The following is a 21067-nucleotide window of genomic DNA, read 5'->3' as shown; positions in this document are numbered from 1 at the left end:
AGTGATGTGAATAGAGGGAGGGTAGCATCAGTTCCTTGGATCAAGAGCCCTTCACCAGCATCAACTTAGCCAACCTGACTCAGCTTCTCGAAGCTCCTCTCTAGGGTAATCAGAGAGGGTAGCGTACAAGTAATTAATTAAATATATTACCACAGCCTTAAATATGGTATCTAATGTAATAATCGCGAACAAGCGATACAAGACCCAAACCAACCATAGGAGTTGAATGATTGCAACACGATAGGCCTAGAGCTATCATTCAACCCCTCTGTGGTTGTTTCTGCACAGTATTTAATGTGAAGAGTGTATTTTGCAATTATCATTAACCCAGATTCTAGTGAGGAAAATTTAGACGGCGTTTATATCCATCTTGAATCATCAGCAAGAAACGACTATGACGGCTGCTAACAAATCATCCGCAAGTGTATGTGGTTTGTGTGTGTGTTCCTGCCACAGTTTTGTGATTTTAACTCTTCATTAAATTGACGTCACTGAAATCATAAACATTACATAATTACATAAATCCCGAAGAATTACCAATTTAATTGTGACATAAGTGCAGTGTGAATCCTCAAAATATTGAGAGAAAGGCAGAGAGAGAGAGAGAGAGAGACGAGATAGTCCACAGAGTAGAATTAGAGGCAAATTGTAAGGTTAGGTCAGGAGCTAGGACTCGATCCCTGTAATCACATGCTGGTGAGCACACATGCACACATAAACGCGAGCGCGTGAGCGCGCACACACACACACACACACCAGTCTGGAACCCACACCTGGTCAAGCACGTCAGGAAGTTAGAGAAAGTACAAAGGTTTGCAACAAGGCTAGTCCCAGAGCTCAAGGGAATGTCGTACGAGGAAAGGTTAAGGGAAATCGGACTGACGACACTGGAGGACAGAAGGGTCAGGGGAGACATGATAACGACATACAAGATACTGCGGGGAATAGACAAGGTGAACAGAGATAGGATGTTCCAGAGAGGGGACACAGGGACAAGGGGTCACAACTGGAAGATGAAGACTCAGACGAGTCACAGGGACGTTAGGAAGTATTTCTTCAGTCATAGAGTTGTCAGCAAGTGGAATAGCCTAGCAAGTGAAGTAGTGGAGGCAGGAACCATACATAGTTTTAAGAAGAGGTATGACAAAGCTCAGGAAGCAGGGAGAGAGAGGACCCAGTAGCGATCAGTGAAGAGGCGGGGCCAGGAGCTGAGTCTCGGCCCCTGCAACCACAATTAGGTGAGTACACACACACACACACACACACACACACACACACACACACATATACACACACACACACACACACACACATATACACAATACCTTAATAAGGAATCGTTCAAGACACTGTACACTGTGTATGTTAGGCCCATACTGGAGTATGCAGTACCAGTCTGGAACCCACACCTGGTCAAGCACCTCAAGAAGTTAGAGAAAGTACAAAGGTTTGCAACAAGGCTAGTCCCAGAGCTCAAGGGAATATCGTACGAGGAAAGGTTAAGGGAAATCGGACTGACGACACTGGAGGACAGAAGGGCCAGGGGAGACATGATAACGACATACAAGATACTGCGGGGAATAGACAAGGACAGAGATAGGATGTTCCAGAGAGGGGACACAGGGACAAGGGGTCACAACTGGAAGCTGAAGACTCAGACGAGTCACAGGGACGTTAGGAAGTATTTCTTCAGTCATAGAGTTGTCAGCAAGTGGAATAGCCTAGCAAGTGAAGTAGTGGAGGCAGGAACCATACATAGTTTTAAGAAGAGGTATGACAAAGCTCAGGAAGCAGAGAGAGAGAGGACCCAGTAGCGATCAGTGAAGAGGCGGGGCCAGGAGCTGAGTCTCGACCCCTGCAACCACAATTAGGTGAGTACAATTAGGTGAGTACACACACACATACACACACACACACTGGAATGTGGAGCGCTGTGCTGATAGAGGTTATCAGGGAAAACTTTGTGTCAGCATGTTAAAAATAAGAGAGAGAGAGAGAGAGAGAGATGTACCAACCATGTTGGACCTATTGTTTACCAAAAGTACGTTCGACATAGGTAAGATAGAATACGAGAGCCGACTGGGAGCCAGAGACTATGCTGGACTGTACTTCAAGTAATTTGTGGAACTACATGTGGAGGGAAGATTGACAAATGGAGAGTGTCAGAAGCTGGACTTTAGAAACGGGAACTTTGCAGGAATGAAAGAATTCCTCAGTACAGTGCAGTGGGAAAGGGATTGGAAGGAAAATCAGTGGATGAAATGATGGACTAAGCGGTTGGGAATGTTAGGTGGCAGAGGAAAACTTCCTGCCTAGAAAAAGAACGGGAATAGAAAAGACCAAATGTGCCCTTGAGCCAACCAAAGGGAAAGAGACACAAGAAAAAGAGAATCATAAGAGAGTGAAAAAATGACTATAGAAAGCATAAGACAGACGAAATTAGAGAAGTGAGCAGATTAGCCAGGAATGAATATGAAAGAGTGGGGAGAGTGACAGTATGAGAATAACATAGCAGCCAAAGACAAGTCTGAACCAAAACTGTTCCACAGTCACATCACAAAAAAAAACCGACAGAACCAGGTAATTCGCTGAAGAGGGAAAGAGGAAACCTCACAAAAATGACAAGGAATTCTGCAAATTACTGAACAAACGATTAACAGAGTTCATCTCAGAGGAAACATGGGCAATACCCAGGGAAAAGAGTACATCAGCGGTACTGGAAATCATACACACAACAGGGAAAGAGGAAATATTTTTTGATGGAGCTGAATACATCAAAATCCGTGGCTGCAACCATGGGTTCTATGAGAGGAAGCAGACGCATTGTCCGAACAAATATATACGGTAAGTTAATGAACACGGGACAGTTGCCAGAGATCTGGAAATCAGCGAGTGTAATACCTACATTTAAGAAAGAAGATAGTCACGAGTCATTGAAATACAAGACATATCTCACTTAGACGTTTGCCATGGAAGGTAATGGAGAAGACAGGAAAATAGTAGAACAACTGGAGAGAAGTGGTTTCATGAATAATAACCAAAAAGGGTTCAGAGACGGTGAATTTTGTCTTACCATCTGGAATTCTATGAAAAGATAACAGAAGTGAAACAGGAGAGACTGGAATGGATGGATTGCATTTTCTTAGAATGCAAGACGGCAGTTGATACAGTACTCCAAATGAGACAGGGACAAAAACTTGAGGAGCAGGAAGGATTAACTAGGAACGTACTCCAGTGGGTCAAAGTGTATCATAGGAGGAGGAAGCAAAGAGTGGATGTTCGGGAAGAGGTATCAGAATGGGGAAGAGTGAAAAGCGGGGTACCACAGACCTCGGTGTTAGTGCCTGTACTGTTTCTGGTTTATGTGAAAGACATAACAGATGAGATGGAGTCAGATTTACCTCTATGTGTTGACGATGTAAAACTAATAAAAATACAAACAGATGAGAACAAAGAAAAGCTGAAATAATTCTGGAAAAACTGCAGGTTGTGTCAGATACGTGGCTGCCTGAATTCAGCCCCAGGTTATGAAGTTGGGAAACGGTCTAGAAGACTGAACATAGATTATATTTTCAGGGAACAGAGACTAAACACTACACTCATACCGTTTAACATATTGTTAGGGGATTACATCAACCGAATAACCTGTACAACCAATGCTTGCCAGGCAAATCTGAGACTAATCTTCACCAATGTCAGCAAAGAGTCATTCCACATTGGAAGACAAAAGGAACTGGGAAGACACGATAAAAATAAAGAAAATACTCGGAGGAATATAGGGCAGACAGGTACAAGCTGTTTGAGGGTCGGGAAACAGAAACTCTGGGGTAGAGCTGGAAGTTAAAGCCACAAATAAGCCATAGGGATGTCAGGAAGTATTTCTTTCGTCTTTGGGAGATGGCAATAGCCTCGACAAAGAAGTGGTGGAGTCAGATTCCGTACGTAGTTTTAAAGAGCAGGTGACATAATATCCAAGAGACAAGAAGGGAGTCAATCTTGCTAGCGGCAAATTGTAAGACGGGACCAAGAGTTAAGACTCGACGCCGGCACTCACATATAAGCAAGTACATACAGTTGAGTAGACACACACATACACATACACACACACACACACACACACACACACACACACACACACACACACACACACACACACACACACACACACACACACGTGTATAGTATGCAAAATCATGGAGAAGATTATCAAGAGGAGAGTGGTGGAGCACCTGGAACGGAACAAGAGTATAAATGCCAACCAGCACGGATTCATGGAAGGCAAATCCTGTGTCACAAACCTTCTGGAGTTTTATGATAAAATAACAGAAGTAAGACACGAGAGAGAGGGGTGGGTTGATTGCATCTTCTTGGACTGCAAGAAGGCCTTTGACACAGTTCCTCACAAGAGATTAGTGCAGAAGCTAGAGCATCAGGCGCATATAACAGGAAGGGCACTGCAATGGATCAGAGAATACCTGACAGGGAGACAACAACGAGTCATGGTACGTAATGATGTATCACAGTGGGCACCTGTGACGAGCGGGGTCCCACAGGGGTCGGTTCTAGGACCAGTGCTATTTTTGGTATATGTGAACGACATGATGGAAGGGTTAGACTCAGAAGTGTCCCTGTTTGCAGATGATGTGAAGTTAATAAGGAGAATTAAATCTGATGAGGACCAGGCAGGACTTCAAAGAGACCTGGACAGACTGGACACCTGGTCCAGCAAATGGCTTCTCGAATTTAATCCTGCCAAATGCAAAGTCATGAAGATAGGGGAAGGGCACAGAAGACCACAGACCGATTATAGGCTAGGTGGCCAAAGACTGCAAACCTCACTCAAGGAGAAAGATCTTGGGGTGAGTATAACACCGAGCATGTCTCCAGAAGCACACATCAACCAGATAACTGCTGCAGCATATGGGCGCCTGGCAAACCTGAGAACAGCATTCCGATACCTTAGTAAGGAATCTTTCAAGACACTGTACACCGTGTATGTCAGGCCCATACTGGAGTAGGCAGCACCTGTTTGGAACCCGCACTTGATAAAGCACGTCAAGAAACTAGAGAAAGTACAAAGGTTTGCGACAAGGTTAGTTCCAGAGCTAAGGGGAATGTCCTATGAAGAAAGATTAAGGGAAATCGGCCTGACGACACTGGAGGACAGGAGGGTCAGGGGAGACATGATAACGACATATAAAATACTGGGTGGAATAGACAAGGTGGACAAAGACAGGATGTTCCAAGGAGGGGACACAGAAACAAGAGGCCACAATTGGAAGCTGAAGACACAAATGAGTCAGAGAGATATTAGGAAGTATTTCTTCAGTCATAGAGTTGTAAGGCAGTGGAATAGCCTAGAAAATGACGTAGTGGAGGCAGGAACCATACACAGTTTTAAGACGAGGTTTGATAAAGCTCATGGAGCGGGGAGAGAGAGGGCCCAGTAGCAACCGGTGAAGAGGCGGGGCCAGGAGCTTGTGTACGTCAGGCCCATACTGGAGTATGCAGCACCTGTTTGGAACCCGCACTTGATCAAGCACGTCAAGAAATTGAGAAAGTGCAAAGGTTTGCGACAAGGTTAGTTCCAGAGCTAAGGGGAATGTCCTATGAGGAAAGGTTAAGGGAAATCGGCCTGACGACACTGGAGGACAGGAGGGTCAGGGGAGACATGATAACGACATACAAAATACTGCGCGGAATAGATAAGGTGGACAAAGACAGGATGTTCCAGGGAGGGGACACAGAAACAAGAGGTCACAATTTGAAGTTGAAGACTCAGATGAGCCAAAGGGATGTTAGGAAGTATTTCTTCAGTCACAGAGTTGTTAGGCAGTGGAATAGCCTAGAAAGTGAAGTAGTGGAGGCAGGAACCATGCATAGTTTTAAGGCGATTTTTGATAAAGCTCATGGAGCAGGGAGAGAGAGGACCCAGTAGCAACCGGTGAAGAGGCGGGGCCAGGAGCTAGGACTCGACCCCTGCAACCACAAATAGGTGAATAAATAGGTGAGTACACACACACACAGACACACACACACACACACACACACACATTGAAAGCATCATGAAAGCAATAGGAGAAGACGATATGACCCAGCTGGAAAATTTTCGGAGAATAGGGGGGTTTGTAAAAAAAAGAACCCGGCCAGTGAGAGTGACCTTCAAGGCAGAAGCGACTCGGACCAGGATCCTGCAGGAGAAAGCACGATTAAGGGACATGACGGCATACAGGAAGGTGTATCTCGACCGTGACAGAACACAAGAAGAAAGGAAGAAACTTAGAGAGATGGTACAAAGGCGAAAGGAGGAAAGAGAGGGGATGGAGAAGACAGACAGGAGATCCCAGACCCAGGAAGAAGATCAAATACAGCCTCCCTCACAACTTCCTATAGAAGCCTCCCAACCAGGTCAACCCCAGTGCAACCAAACACTCTAAATCAAAACACCCATGCCACATCCAATGCCCCCACCCACTACATTACAAACTTCACCCCCACAGCAACAACCCATAGTTCCTTACCAGGTCTCCCACTTCCCCAACCCCAATATACTTCCCAGACCACAGTCTTAGAAAAGAAGTTGAAGGTGTGGTATACAAATGCAGATGGAATAACAAACAAGTATGAGGAGTGGCACGAAAGAATCAAAGAGACATCCCCAGACATAATAGCACTCACAGAAACAAAACTCACCAGAATAATAACAGATTCAATCTTTCCATCCGGATATCAAATCTTCAGGAAAGACAGAGGGAGGAGAGGGGGAGGAGGAGTTGCACTGCTCATTAAAAACCAGTGGGGTTTTGAGAAAATGGAAGGAATGGATGGCATGGGCGAAAGGGACTACTTAGTAGGAACAATCCAGTCTGAGGGACATAAGGTGATAATTGCAGTAATGTACAACCCACCACAGAACTGCAGGAGGCCAAGAGAAGAATACGATGAGAGCAACAGAGCAATGATCAACACACTAGCCGAGGTGGCCAGGAAAGCACACATGGGGGGAGCAAAGTTACTAGTTATGGGTGATTTCAATCACAAGGAGATTGACTGGGAAAACCTGGAGCCCCATGGGGGTCCCGAAACATGGAGAGCCAAGATGATGGATGTGGTACTGGAGAACCTCATGCATCAACATGTTAGAGACACTACCAGAGAGAGAGGAGAGGATGAACCAGCAAGGTTGGACCTTGTATTCACCATGAGTAGTTCGGACATCGAGGGTATCATGTATGAAAGGCCCCTGGGAGCTAGTGATCATGTGGTTCTGTGCTTCGACTACATAGTTGAGCTCCAAGTGGAGAGAGTAGCAGGAATAGGCTGGGAAAAACCAAACTACAAAAGGGGGAACTACTCAGGCATGAGGAACTTCCTTCAAGACATTCAGTGGGAGAGGGAACTGACAGGAAAACCAGTACAAGAAATGATGGACTATGTAGCAACAAAATGCAAGGAGGCAGAGGAGAGGTTTGTTCCCAAGGGAAACAGAAATAATGGGAAGAACAGAACGAGTCCTTGGTTCACCCAAAGGTGTAGGGAGGCAAAAACTAGGTGTACTAGAGAATGGAAAAGGTACAGAAGACAGAGAACTCAGGAAAATAAAGAAATCAGCCGAAGAGCCAGAAACGAATATGCACAGATAAGAAGGGAGGCTCAGAGACAATATGAAAATGACATAGCATCAAAAGTAAAGACTGACCCGAAGCTGTTGTACAGCCACATCAGGAGGAAAACAACAGTCAAGGACCAGGTAATCAGACTGAGGAAGGGTGATGGGGAATTCACAAGAAACGACCGAGAGGTATGTCAGGAGCTCAACACAAGATTTAAAGAGGTATTTACAGTGGAAACCAGTAGGACTCCAAGAAATCAGAACAGGGGGGCACACCAGCAAGTGCTGGATGAGGTACATATAACCAAGGAGGAGGTGAAGAAGCTGCTATGCGAACTTGACACCTCAAAGGCGGTGGGACCAGACAACATCTCTCCATGGGTCCTTAAAGAGGGAGCAGAGATATTGTGTGAGCCATTAACAAAGATCTTCAACACATCATTTGAAACTGGGCAACTCCCTGAGGTATGGAAAATGGCAAATGTAGTCCCAATTTTTAAAAAGGGAGACAGACATGAGGCACTAAACTACAGACCTGTATCACTAACGTGTATAGTATGCAAGGTCATGGAGAAGATCATCAGGAGGAGAGTGGTGGGGCACCTGGAAAGAAACAAGTGTATAATTGACAACCAGCACGGTTTCAGGGAAGGAAAATCCTGTGTCACAAACCTACTAGAGTTTTATGACAAGGTGACAGAAGTAAGACAAGAGAGAGAGGGGTGGATCGACTGCGTATTTTTGGACTGCAAGAAGGCTTTCGACACAGTTCCTCACAAGAGGTTACTGCAAAAGCTAGAGGACCAGGCACACATAACAGGAAAGGCACTGCAATGGATCAGAGAATATCTGACAGGGAGGCAACAACGAGTCATGGTACGCGACGAGGTGTCAGAGTGGGCGCCTGTGACAAGCGGGGTTCCACAGGGGTCAGTCCTAGGACCTGTGCTGTTCTTGGTATACGTGAACGACATAACGGAAGGGATAGACTCAGAAGTGTCCTTGTTTGCAGACGATGTGAAGTTAATGAGAAGAATCGAATCGGACGAGGATCAGGCAGGACTACAAAGAGATCTGGACAGGCTACAAGCCTGGTCCAGCAACTGGCTCCTTGAATTTAACCCTGCCAAATGCAAAGTCATGAAGATTGGGGAAGGGCAAAGAAGACCGCAGACACAATATAGTTTAGATGGCCAAAGACTGCAAACCTCACTCAAGGAAAAAGATCTGGGGGTGAGTATAACACCGAGCATATCTCCTGAGGCGCACATCAATCAGATAACTGCTGCAGCATACGGGCGCCTGGCAAACCTACGGATAGCGTTCCGATACCTCAGTAAGGATTCGTTTAAGACTCTGTACACCATCTACGTCAGGCCCATACTGGAGTATGCAGCACCAGTTTGGAATCCACACCTAGTCAAGCACGTCAAGAAATTAGAGAAAGTGCAAAGGTTTGCAACAAGACTAGTCCCAGAGCTACGGGGATTGTCCTATGAAGAAAGGTTGAGGGAAATCGGCCTGACGACACTGGAGGCCAGGAGGGTCAGGGGAGACATGATAACGACATATAAAATACTGCGCGGAATAGACGAGGTGGACAAAGACGGGATGTTCCAGAGATGGGACACAGACACAAGAGGTCACAATTGGAAGTTGAAGACTCAGATGAATCAAAGGGATGTTAGGAAGTATTTCTTCAGTCATAGAGTAGTCAGGCCATGGAATAGCCTAGAAAGTGATGTGGTGGAGGCAGGAACCATACATAGTTTTAAGGCGAGGTATGATAGAGCTCATGGGGCAGGGAGAGAGAGGACCTAGTAGCAATCAGCGAAGAGGCGGGGCCAGGAGCTGTGACTCGACCCCTGCAACCACAAATAGGTGAGTACAAATAGGTGAGTACACACACACACACACGTGAAGCAGTATCGCTAAATAGTGCTCCCAGGATTTAGCGTTCTAGTGGCTGTCCTAAGATATTATTAGCGGTCATCGTACGTGAGTGAATCAGTGAACATACCTACAAGAGTGTAATAGCTTTCAAGAGTGCGAATAATGTGATAGGATCAAGAATTTTACAATTTAAATTTGAATGAAATTTGAGTGAGGGAGGGTAGCACTCAGCTGATCAGGCTAGGCCGCAGTGTTGACACAAAATATCCAAACAGTTAATTGGGTTAACGGTGTGATCTGAAATATTAACAAATACATATGTTGGTTGATTATAGCAGCAGTGTAGTGATAAGGTCATAAAAGAGTGATTAAGTAAATACTGAAAGTAAGAAAAAATTAGTCAATCCCCAGCTGTTGGTGTTGTGAATGTAGCTAACATCATCAGACTTGTTATGACCATAATACTGTACTAAAGAAAAAAGAGGGAATACCAAGTCTTAAAAGAAAAAGAAAATAAAAACTTGAATGCATGACAAAGTTCCTGAAGGAGTTACAAAATTGAAGGAGTTGATAGAGCCGACCAGCAGGAACCTCCATTGTTGTGCAGACGACATCACTTGCCTATTTGTGGTTAATTTTGGTTAGTGTCTAAAGTCTCAGTGTCTCGCCCTGCTGGTTGTATGCTATACCATCTCTCTCTCCCTATTTCAGTACCAGGAGATAGATAGTGGTTAGTAAATTATCTAAATATCGCCAGGTAAACTCCAGAAGAGTTGTGTAGCCTAGTGAACCCCCCCCCCGTTTTTCTGAGGGACAAGCTAGTAAACAAGTACGCACATACAAACACACGTGTGCACCAGTAATTATTGTTATAATAAACATTAGTATATAATAATAAGGAATTGAGTGAGAAAAAATAATCCTATAATCTTCAAAAAGTAAAGTAGCGTAGTGTGCGGAGATCTGGGCCGGGAGAGTACCGGTGAAACAACAACAATAACAAATAGTGTTAACGTAACCCCCCCCCCCCCTCTTTTTCAAAGAACGACAAGCTAGTAAACACACACACACACAAACACAAGTGTACGCAATTAATATTATATAGTATATATTAGTGCATATTAATAAGGAATTGATTGTGAAAATTTTTTTATAATCTTCAAAAGAGTAGCGTAGCCTAGTGTGCGCACGCACACCCACACACCCACACACACACCCACACACACCCACACACACCCACACACACCCACACACACCCACACACACCCACACACACCCACACACCCACACACACCCACACACCCACACACACCCACACTCACCCATACACACCCATACACACCCACACCACACACACACCCACACACCCCCCACACACCCACCCACCCACACACCCCCACACACACCCACCCACACACACCCCCCCACACACACCCACACACCCACACACACCACCCACACACCTACCCACACACCCACACACACCCACACACCCACACACACCCACACACACCCACACACACCCACACACACCCACCCACCCACACCCACCCACACACCCCCACACACACCCACACACACACACCCACAAACACCCACACACCCACACACACCACACACACCCACACACACCCACACACACCCACACACACCCACACACACCCACACACACACACACACACCCACCCACACACCCACCCACACACACACCCACACCCACACTCACACACTCACACCCCCCCACACCCACCCCACACACACACGCAACACACACACAACACACACACACACACACACACACACACACACATATTGCCAGACTCACACATACACTCCCCCCCCCTCCCCCACCGACATCTCACTCCTTCACCTGATCCCTCCCCTCCCTCTTTCACCCTCCCCCCTCCCCACCTCTCCCTCTCCCACTTACCCACTTACCCACTTGCTTCACTCTCCTTCCCACTCCCCCTCCCCACTACTCTCCCATATAGACACAGTTCCTCCTCTACCTCCCCCCCCCCCCACACTCTGACATATACAATACTAACCTAACATACAGAATTACATAGGTTTCCCACTCTGAGGCAATCAGGATAAAACAAAAATGGGTTGCCAGAGAGCAACAAGAAAACCCAAGGGACAGGAGGAGGAAACTGCAAAGGAAGATTGGGCAGCAGAGCTCACAAAAAGGGAACAAGAATGGGAAAAGAAACTAGAAGAACTTAGCATGAGAATGGAAGAGAGGATAGACATGGAAAGCAGGAAGTGGGAGGTGAAAGTCAAAGCAGCAGAGGCCAGGATACAGAGTTTAGAAGAGGAACTGGAAAATCTGAAACAGCCTAAAGAACTAAAGAACATTTTGGGATTGACAACAGAGACCGCTACCTCAGCCACAAATAAGGGGACTGTAGGGAAAGAAGGAGCAAAACTGCATGTAGAAGCTCTATCAGTGGAGACTGTAGTAAATGAAAGAGCTAAGCTATATGTGGAGGCCCTAAAAGACCACAACAGAGCCCAGGGAAAGCCGAGAAGGGAAAATGACAGGCCACTGAGCCCATGTACAGTAGCTAGTGAAACTGAAGAAAGGAAAGCTGCAATGGAGGAAATCAAATTGAATGAGGGGATACACAGGGATATGCAGTGGGAGAATGAAAGGGTGAGGTCAGTCTTTGTGTATGGGCTACAGGAAGTTGAAGGGGAAACATATGAAGCAAGAAAACAAGGGGAAAAAAAAGCAATTGAAAGCATCATGAAAGTAATCGGAGAAGACGACATGACCCAGCTGGAAAATTTTCGGAGAATAGGGGGGTTTGTAAAAAAAAAAAAACCGGCCAGTGAAAGTGACCTTAAAGGCAGAATCGACTCGGAACAGGATACTGCAGGAGAAAGCACGATTAAGGGACATGCCGGAATACAGGAAGGTGTATCTCGACCGCGACAGAACACAAGACGAAAGGCGGAAACTGAGAGAGATGGTACAAAGGCGAAAGGAGGAAAGAGAGGGGATGGAGAAGACAGACAGGAGATCCCAGACACAGGAAGATCAAATACAACCTCCCTCACAGCTTCCTATAGAAGCCTCCCAACCAGGTCAACCCCAGTGCAGCCAAACACTCTAAACCAAAACACCCATGCCATATCCAATGCCCCCACCCACTACATTACAAACTCCACCCCCACAGCAACCACCCATAGTTCCTTATCAGGTCTCCCACTTCCCCAACCCCAATACACCTCCCAGACCACAGTCTTAGAAAAGAAGTTGAAGGTATGGTATACAAATGCAGATGGAATAACAAATAAGTATGAGGAGTGGCACGAAAGAATCAAGGAGACATCCCCAGACATAATAGCACTCACAGAAACAAAACTCACCAGAATAATAACAGATTCAATCTTTCCACCCGGATATCAAATCCTCAGGAAAGACAGAGGGAGGAGAGGGGGAGGAGGAGTTGCACTGCTCATTAAAAGCCAGTGGGGTTTTGAGAAAATGGAAGGAATGGATGGCACGGGTGAAAGGGACTACTTAGTAGGAACAATCCAGTCTGAGGGACATAAGGTGATAATTGCAGTAATGTACAACCCACCACAGAACTGCAGGAGACCAAGAGAAGAATACGATGAGAGCAACAGAGCCATGGTCGACACACTAGCCGAGGTGGCCAGGAGAGCACACGTGGGGGGAGCAAAGTTACTAGTTATGGGTGATTTCAATCACAAGGAGATTGACTGGGAAAACCTGGAGCCCCATGGGGGTTCCGAAACATGGAGAGCCAAGATGATGGATGTAGTACTGGAAAACCTCATGCATCAACATGTTAGAGACACTACCAGAGAGAGAGGAGAAGATGAACCAGCAAGACTGGACCTTGTATTCACCTTGAGTAGTTCAGACATCGAGGATATCTTGTATGAAAGGCCCCTGGGAGCTAGTGATCATGTGGTTCTGTGCTTCGACTACATAGTTGAGCTCCAAGTGGAGAGAGTAGCAGGAATAGGGTGGGAAAAACCAAACTACAAAAGGGGGAACTACTCAGGCATGAGGAACTTCCTTCAAAACATTCAGTGGGAGAGGGAACTGACAGGAAAACCAGTACAAGAAATGATGGACTATGTGGCAACAAAATGCAAGGAGGCAGAGGAGAGGTTTGTTCCCAAGGGAAACAGAAATAATGGGAAGAACAGAACGAGTCCTTGGTTCACCCAAAGGTGTAGGGAGGCAAAAACTAGGTGTACTAGAGAATGGAAAAGGTACAGAAGACAGAGAACTCAGGAAAATAAAGAGATTAGCCGAAGAGCCAGAAATGAATATGCACAGATAAGAAGGGAGGCTCAGCGACAATATGAAAATGACATAGCATCGAAAGTCAAGACTGACCCGAAGCTGTTGTACAGCCACATCAGGAGGAAAACAACAGTCAAGGACCAGGTAATCAGACTGAGGAAGGGTGATGGGGAATTCACAAGCAACGACCGAGAGGTATGTCAGGAGCTCAACACGAGATTTAAAGAAGTATTTACAGTGGAAACCAGTAGGACTCCAGGAAATCAGAACAGGGGGGTACACCAGCAAGTGCTGGATGAGGTACATATAACCAAGGAGGAAGTGAAGAAGCTGCTATGCGAACTTGACACCTCAAAGGCGGTGGGACCAGACAACATCTCTCCGTGGGTCCTTAAAGAGGGAGCAGAGATATTGTGTGTGCCATTAACAAAGATCTTCAACACATCATTTGAAACTGGGCAACTCCCTGAGGTATGGAAGATGGCAAATGTAGTCCCAATTTTTAAAAAGGGAGACAGACATGAGGCACTAAACTACAGACCTGTATCACTAACGTGTATAGTATGCAAGGTCATGGAGAAGATCATCAGGAGGAGAGTGGTGGAGCACCTGGAAAGAAACAAGTGTATAATTGACAACCAGCATGGTTTCACGGAAGGAAAATCCTGTGTCACAAACCTACTAGAGTTTTATGACAAGGTGACAGAAGTAAGACAAGAGAGAGAGGGGTGGATCGACTGCATTTTTTTGGACTGCAAAAAGGCCTTCGACACAGTTCCTCACAAGAGGTTACTGAGAAAGCTAGAAGATCAGGCACACATAACAGGAAAGGCACTGCAATGGATCAGAGAATACCTGACAGGGAGGCAACAACGAGTCATGGTACGTGACGAGGTGTCAGAGTGGGCGCCTGTGACAAGCGGGGTTCCACAGGGGTCAGTCCTAGGACCTGTGCTGTTCTTGGTATATGTGAACGACATAACGGAAGGGATAGACTCAGAAGTGTCCTTGTTTGCAGATGATGTGAAGTTAATGAGAAGAATCAAATCGGATGAGGATCAGGCAGGACTACAAAGAGACCTGGACAGGCTACAAGCCTGGTCCAGCAACTGGCTCCTTGAGTTTAACCCTGCCAAATGCAAAGTCATGAAGATTGGGGAAGGGCAAAGAAGACCGCAGACACAATATAGTTTAGATGGCCAAAGACTGCAAACCTCACTCAAGGAAAAAGATCTGGGGGTGAGTATAACACCGAGCATATCTCCTGAGGCGCACATAAATCAGATAACTGCTGCAGCATACGGGCGCCTGGCAAACCTACGGATAGCGTTCCGATACCTCAGTAAGGAGTCGTTCAAGACACTGTATACCATTTACGTCAGGCCCATACTGGAGTATGCAGCACCAGTTTGGAATCCACACCTAGTCAAGCACGTCAAGAAATTAGAGAAAGTGCAAAGGTTTGCAACAAGACTAGTCCCAGAGCTACGGGGATTGTCCTACGAAGAAAGGTTGAGGGAAATCGGCCTGACGACACTGGAGGCCAGGAGGGTCAGGGGAGACATGATAACGACATATAAAATACTGCGCGGAATAGACAAGGTGGACAAAGACAGGATGTTCCAGAGATGGGACACAGACACAAGAGGTCACAATTGGAAGTTGAAGACTCAGATGAATCAGAGGGATGTTAGGAAGTATTTCTTCAGTCATAGAGTAGTCATGTCGTGGAATAGTCTAGAAAGTGAAGTAGTGGAGGCGGAAACCATACATAGTTTTAAGGCGAGGTATGATAAAGCTCATGGAGCAGGGAGAGAGAGGACCTAGTAGCAATCAGTGAAGAGGCGGGGCCAGGAGCTATGACTCGACCCCTGCAACCACAAATAGGTGAGTACAAATAGGTGAGTACACACACACACACACACACACACAAAACGAAACGGTATTTATCTGAAAATTTATGAAAAATTTCAACGTATAGAATTTCAAAAAAATTTTCACATATTCTGGATAAAAGACAATTTAGCAAAATTCATTACTGATGCCTTTATAGTATTAAACTTATATTTTATGAAATATTTTATTTTATAGAAAATAAAAAAGCTTTTGGGATTATACAAAAGATTTATACTAACTTCCTGATTTATTTCGAAATAATACTGTAGTGGTGATACTGTAGTGATGATAATGTAGTGGTGATACTGTAGTGGTGATACTGTAGTGGTGATACTGTAGTGGTGATACTGTAGTGGTGATACTGTTGTGGTGATACTGTAGTGGTGATACTGTAGTGGTGATACTGTAGTGGTGATATTGTTGTGGTGATACTGTAGTGGTGATACTGTTGTGGTGATACTGTAGTGGTGATACTGTAGTGGTGATACTGTAGTGGTGATATTGTTGTGGTGATACTGTAGTGGTGATACTGTAGTGGTGATACTGTAGTGGTGATACTGTAGTGGTGATACTGTAGTGGTGATACTGTAGTGGTGATACTGTAGTGGTGATACTGTTGTGGTGATACTGTAGTGGTGATACTGTTGTGGTGATACTGTAGTGGTGATACTGTTGTGGTGATACTGTAGTGGTGATACTGTTGTGGTGATACTGTAGTGGTGATACTGTTGTGGTGATACTGTAGTGGTGATACTGTAGTGGTGATACTGTTGTGGTGATACTGTAGTGGTGATACTGTAGTGGTGATACTGTAGTGGTGATACTGTAGTGGTGATACTGTAGTGGTGATACTGTAGTGGTGATACTGTAGTGGTGATACTGTAGTGGTGATACTGTAGTGGTGATACTGTAGTGGTGATACTGTAGTGGTGATACTGTTGTGGTGATACTGTAGTGGTGATACTGTTGTGGTGATACTGTAGTGGTGATACTGTAGTGGTGATACTGTTGTGGTGATACTGTAGTGGTGATACTGTTGTGGTGATACTGTAGTGGTGATACTGTTGTGGTGATACTGTTGTGGTGATACTGTAGTGGTGATACTGTAGTGGTGATACTGTTGTGGTGATACTGTAGTGGTGATACTGTAGTGGTGATACTGTAGTGGTGATACTGTAGTGGTGATACTGTAGTGGTGATACTGTGATACTGTAGTGGTGATACTGTAGTGGTGATACTGTAGTGGTGATACTGTAGTGGTGATACTGTTGTGGTGATACTGTAGTGGTGATACTGTTGTGGTGATACTGTAGTGGTGATACTGTAGTGGTGATACTGTAGTGGTGATACTGTTGTGGTGATACTGTAGTGGTGATACTGTAGTGGTGATACTGTAGTGGTGATACTGTAGTGGTGATACTGTAGTGGTGATACTGTAGTGGTGATACTGTTGTGGTGATACTGTAGTGGTGATACTGTAGTGGTGATACTGTTGTGGTGATACTGTAGTGGTGATACTGTAGTGGTGATACTGTTGTGGTGATACTGTAGTGGTGATACTGTAGTGGTGATACTGTAGTGGTGATACTGTTGTGGTGATACTGTAGTGGTGATACTGTAGTGGTGATACTGTAGTGGTGATACTGTTGTGGTGATACTGTAGTGGTGATACTGTAGTGGTGATACTGTAGTGGTGATACTGTTGTGGTGATACTGTAGTGGTGATACTGTTGTGGTGATACTGTAGTGGTGATACTGTAGTGGTGATACTGTAGTGGTGATACTGTTGTGGTGATACTGTAGTGGTGATACTGTAGTGGTGATACTGCAGTGGTGATACTGTAGTGGTGATACTGTAGTGGTGATACTGTTGTGGTGATACTGTAGTGGTGATACTGTAGTGGTGATACTGTTGTGGTGATACTGTAGTGGTGATACTGTAGTGGTGATACTGTTGTGGTGATACTGTAGTGGTGATACTGTTGTGGTGATACTGTAGTGGTGATACTGTAGTGGTGATACTGTGGTGGTGATACTGTAGTGGTGATACTGTTGTGGTGATGCTGTAGTGGTGATACTGTAGTGGTGATACTGTTGTGGTGATACTGTAGTGGTGATACTATAGTGGTGATACTGTAGTGGTATACTGTAGTGGTGATACTGTGGTGGTGATACTGTAGTGGTGATACTGTGGTGGTGAAACTGTAGTGGTGATACTGTGGTGGTGATACTGTGGTGGTGATACTGTAGTGATACTGTAGTGGTGATACTGTGCTGGTGATACTGTAGTGGTGATACTGTGCTGGTGATACTGTGGGGGTGATACTGTAGTGGTGATACTGTAGTGGTGATACTGTAGTGGTGATACTGTAGTGGTGATACTGTAGTGGTGATACTGTAGTGGTGATACTGTGGTAGTGATACTGTAGTGGTGATGCTGTCAGCATAGTTGCTGATCCCTGTGTTGTACAGCATATTAGTATCATCCATGTGTTTATATAGAAGACCCCTTAGGTCTGTGACTGAGTGACGTCACGGGATGCAGCGTGAGTGTGAGGCGAGCTACCTCGACCTCAGTCGGCGTTTGACACAGGCTAGGACAAGGCAGTGGCTGGGCTCCATCTCCCATCATCACATTGTGACAATATATCGTTACCATCCAACCAGCGTGTCTACCTTCAACCCTCGATATCTCCATTTAAGAACCCCTACGATAAATGGTGGCAACGGAGGGCCTGTAATTCTGACGATTACAGCGATTTCTGGAGATAAATTTCGACCGAGCCGGCTGCCATCTTGTGAGTAGGCCTGCCGAGAAGGTTAACGCCAGCCAGCTACCTCAGCCAGTCACTCCCGCCCAAGCTCCTACCAGCTTCTACACCATTCACTGGTCAGTCTCTTTGTATTAGTGTTTATCTGCTTATTTGCATCACTCCCGAGAGATTGTCCCGAGTTTGCAAAGTAATCCAGCTACCATTCTGTGGTGAGGGAGTCCAGTCCAGCCTAGCCTACTCCATCCAGTCTTTTGCCTGCCAAGCCAGCTTCCACCCCTGCTGTGCTCATCGTGAGAAGTATCAAGCTATTCTGTGTGAAGGGTTAAGATGAGCCATCTAGCAACTGACCCAGGTGTCTTACCCCAGTATTCAAGTAAGCCACGTGAGTAGTCTTCATCGCTTGTGATTCAAGCTCCAAGCCATTCTGTGTGCTCTTTTCATCCCTGTGGTGTTGTGGTATTTTGTGGGTGTATTTTAAGCCAGCCAGCTTAGAATATCTTGAGGGTGTCTTCAGTGAGGCTTACGCAGTTCAACCCATAGGCCCACGACCACGTGTGTCTCACCACGCGGTCTCGGTCTTAGCCCTGCTAACCCCACTAACTGACCACGCGGCCTCAGACGCCTTAGCCCTGTTAACCCACTAACCCAACCACTCTCACTGTGTTTTGGCGCACTACTAAGGGTTATAGCACCATATTTTAAGGACCACATAGGGGGTCAAGAGCTAGAGTGTGTCTTCGACAGTGGCGCCACCGTTGAAAGCCTCCTGTGTGAGTCTATCGTCGATTTAAGCGCAAATTCTTCGAGTGTGGAGAGAAGTCAGTGATCGTAGTCAGCAACCAGTCTCCTCTACTCTCCACTACCATCAACCTTATTCTTCACCAAGTCGTTACAGCGATAATATTTTTCATATTTTTCATAGAGACATTTGCGAGTGTTGAGACATTTCTTTTGTGTTCCAGTGATTTTCTTAGTGACATTCAGTGACTCTCGATCAGACTCAGTGTTTGTTTGAAATAATCTTTTTATCTCCTTAATTCAGTGTTAATTTTCGTGCATTATCTTATGTCTGTTGTGTTGTGTGTCTTTTTATACACTTGAAGTAAGTACTTAGTGTTTTTCCTTTGTTGTGTGTGCAACATATGTGCAGTATAGAACTTGTGTTTACACTTCAGAATCACCTTGTGTTCTCAGTATTCCAGTGAAGCATTTCAGTAATTTTTCACCTTATATTCTGCATCACAACTCAGTGTTGTCTCAGTTATATATATTTTTTTCATCTCAGCATTCGTGTATTCTTGTTTTGTTCTCTGTGTGTTGAACATTTTTTTCTTGTGTTCATATTCTTTTCATTTAGCCAGTGTCTAATTTATCTTATTTCCACAGACAATAGTGCCATTGTTTTGTGCAAGCAAGATAATTCTTATCTTATCAAAGTTTTCACACATCAAGTTTCATTGCAAGAAAATTCTAGTATCGTGTTTATGTTGATGTGTTGTGTTCTGCATCACTGTAAGTGTTCAAACCTTTTTGTTCTGTGTTGTAGCACCTATTATTTTTTTCATGTTTCATTGAACAAATTCACTCTTAGTGCAATTTTTAAGTTCTTCTTTTTGAGTAAATTGTTCTTTTGCTTAATTAAGTGTTGCTTGAGTGTTCCCCCAGTTCATTCCTTGATATATTTCTTTTCTTGTGTGTGTAATAATTTTTTTATTATTGCACATTGACTCATTTTGCAATAATTCTTTTGCAAATATTGTGTTGCCATTAAAGTTTTTCTTGCAGAAATTTTATGCAGTGTTGTGCAGTACATTTTTGATTAGCAATTGTTATTTTCAATATTGCTACAGTTTATTTCAGTGCAGTTTCATATGCTCTGTTCTGTGCATAATATTTTATTCTTTGTGTGCCATTTTATTTTATTTCAGTGAATTGTGTCCCAGTTTATTTTATTTTTGCACAAGATTTATTGAGTCCATTTTATAATTTTATTGTGTTTCCCTATTGCATTGAAAGTAAAGACAACTCGCTGTGCCATTCATTCAATTTAAAGTAAAAGTTGAGCAAATTAGATCTGAGTAAAGTACAAGTTCTCTTGATTTTCAAAGTGTTGTTTGTTCAGATAAGCATTTTCTTTGTGACTGTGAGTTCTTTGCTTACTGTGTGACCTGTCAATTTTTAATTACTTATGCAGAATAGTTAAGCATTTTCTTCCCGTTTAAGCTTACTGTGTCATTCTTTCTATTCTTTTTTTTTTTTTGCCTTATGCCCTTCAGTAAGTTCACTGAGAAGATGTCCCAGTCACTTTTGAATGTTCACTTAGTGTATCATGCCAGTCAAAGTCAATTTGAATCAGTCCACAGTACCAATATTCCCTTACTGACTGAAAGACAATACCTAGCCCTTGAGCAATGTGTTTGTTCTCACAGTTTGTATCTGAGATTTGTTCACTGACACGAACAACACTGACACGAACAACATTGACACCAACAAACTTGACACGAACAACACTGACACGAACAACACTGACACGAACAACACTGGCACGAACAACACTGACACGAACAACACTAGTATATAAAAAGTTCGTGAGTGATGACAAAC

Source organism: Cherax quadricarinatus, chromosome 69 (genome assembly GCF_038502225.1).
Source record: "Cherax quadricarinatus isolate ZL_2023a chromosome 69, ASM3850222v1, whole genome shotgun sequence".
Taxonomy (NCBI): Eukaryota; Metazoa; Arthropoda; class Malacostraca; order Decapoda; family Parastacidae; genus Cherax; species Cherax quadricarinatus.
Note: the sequence above shows the minus strand (reverse complement) of the source record.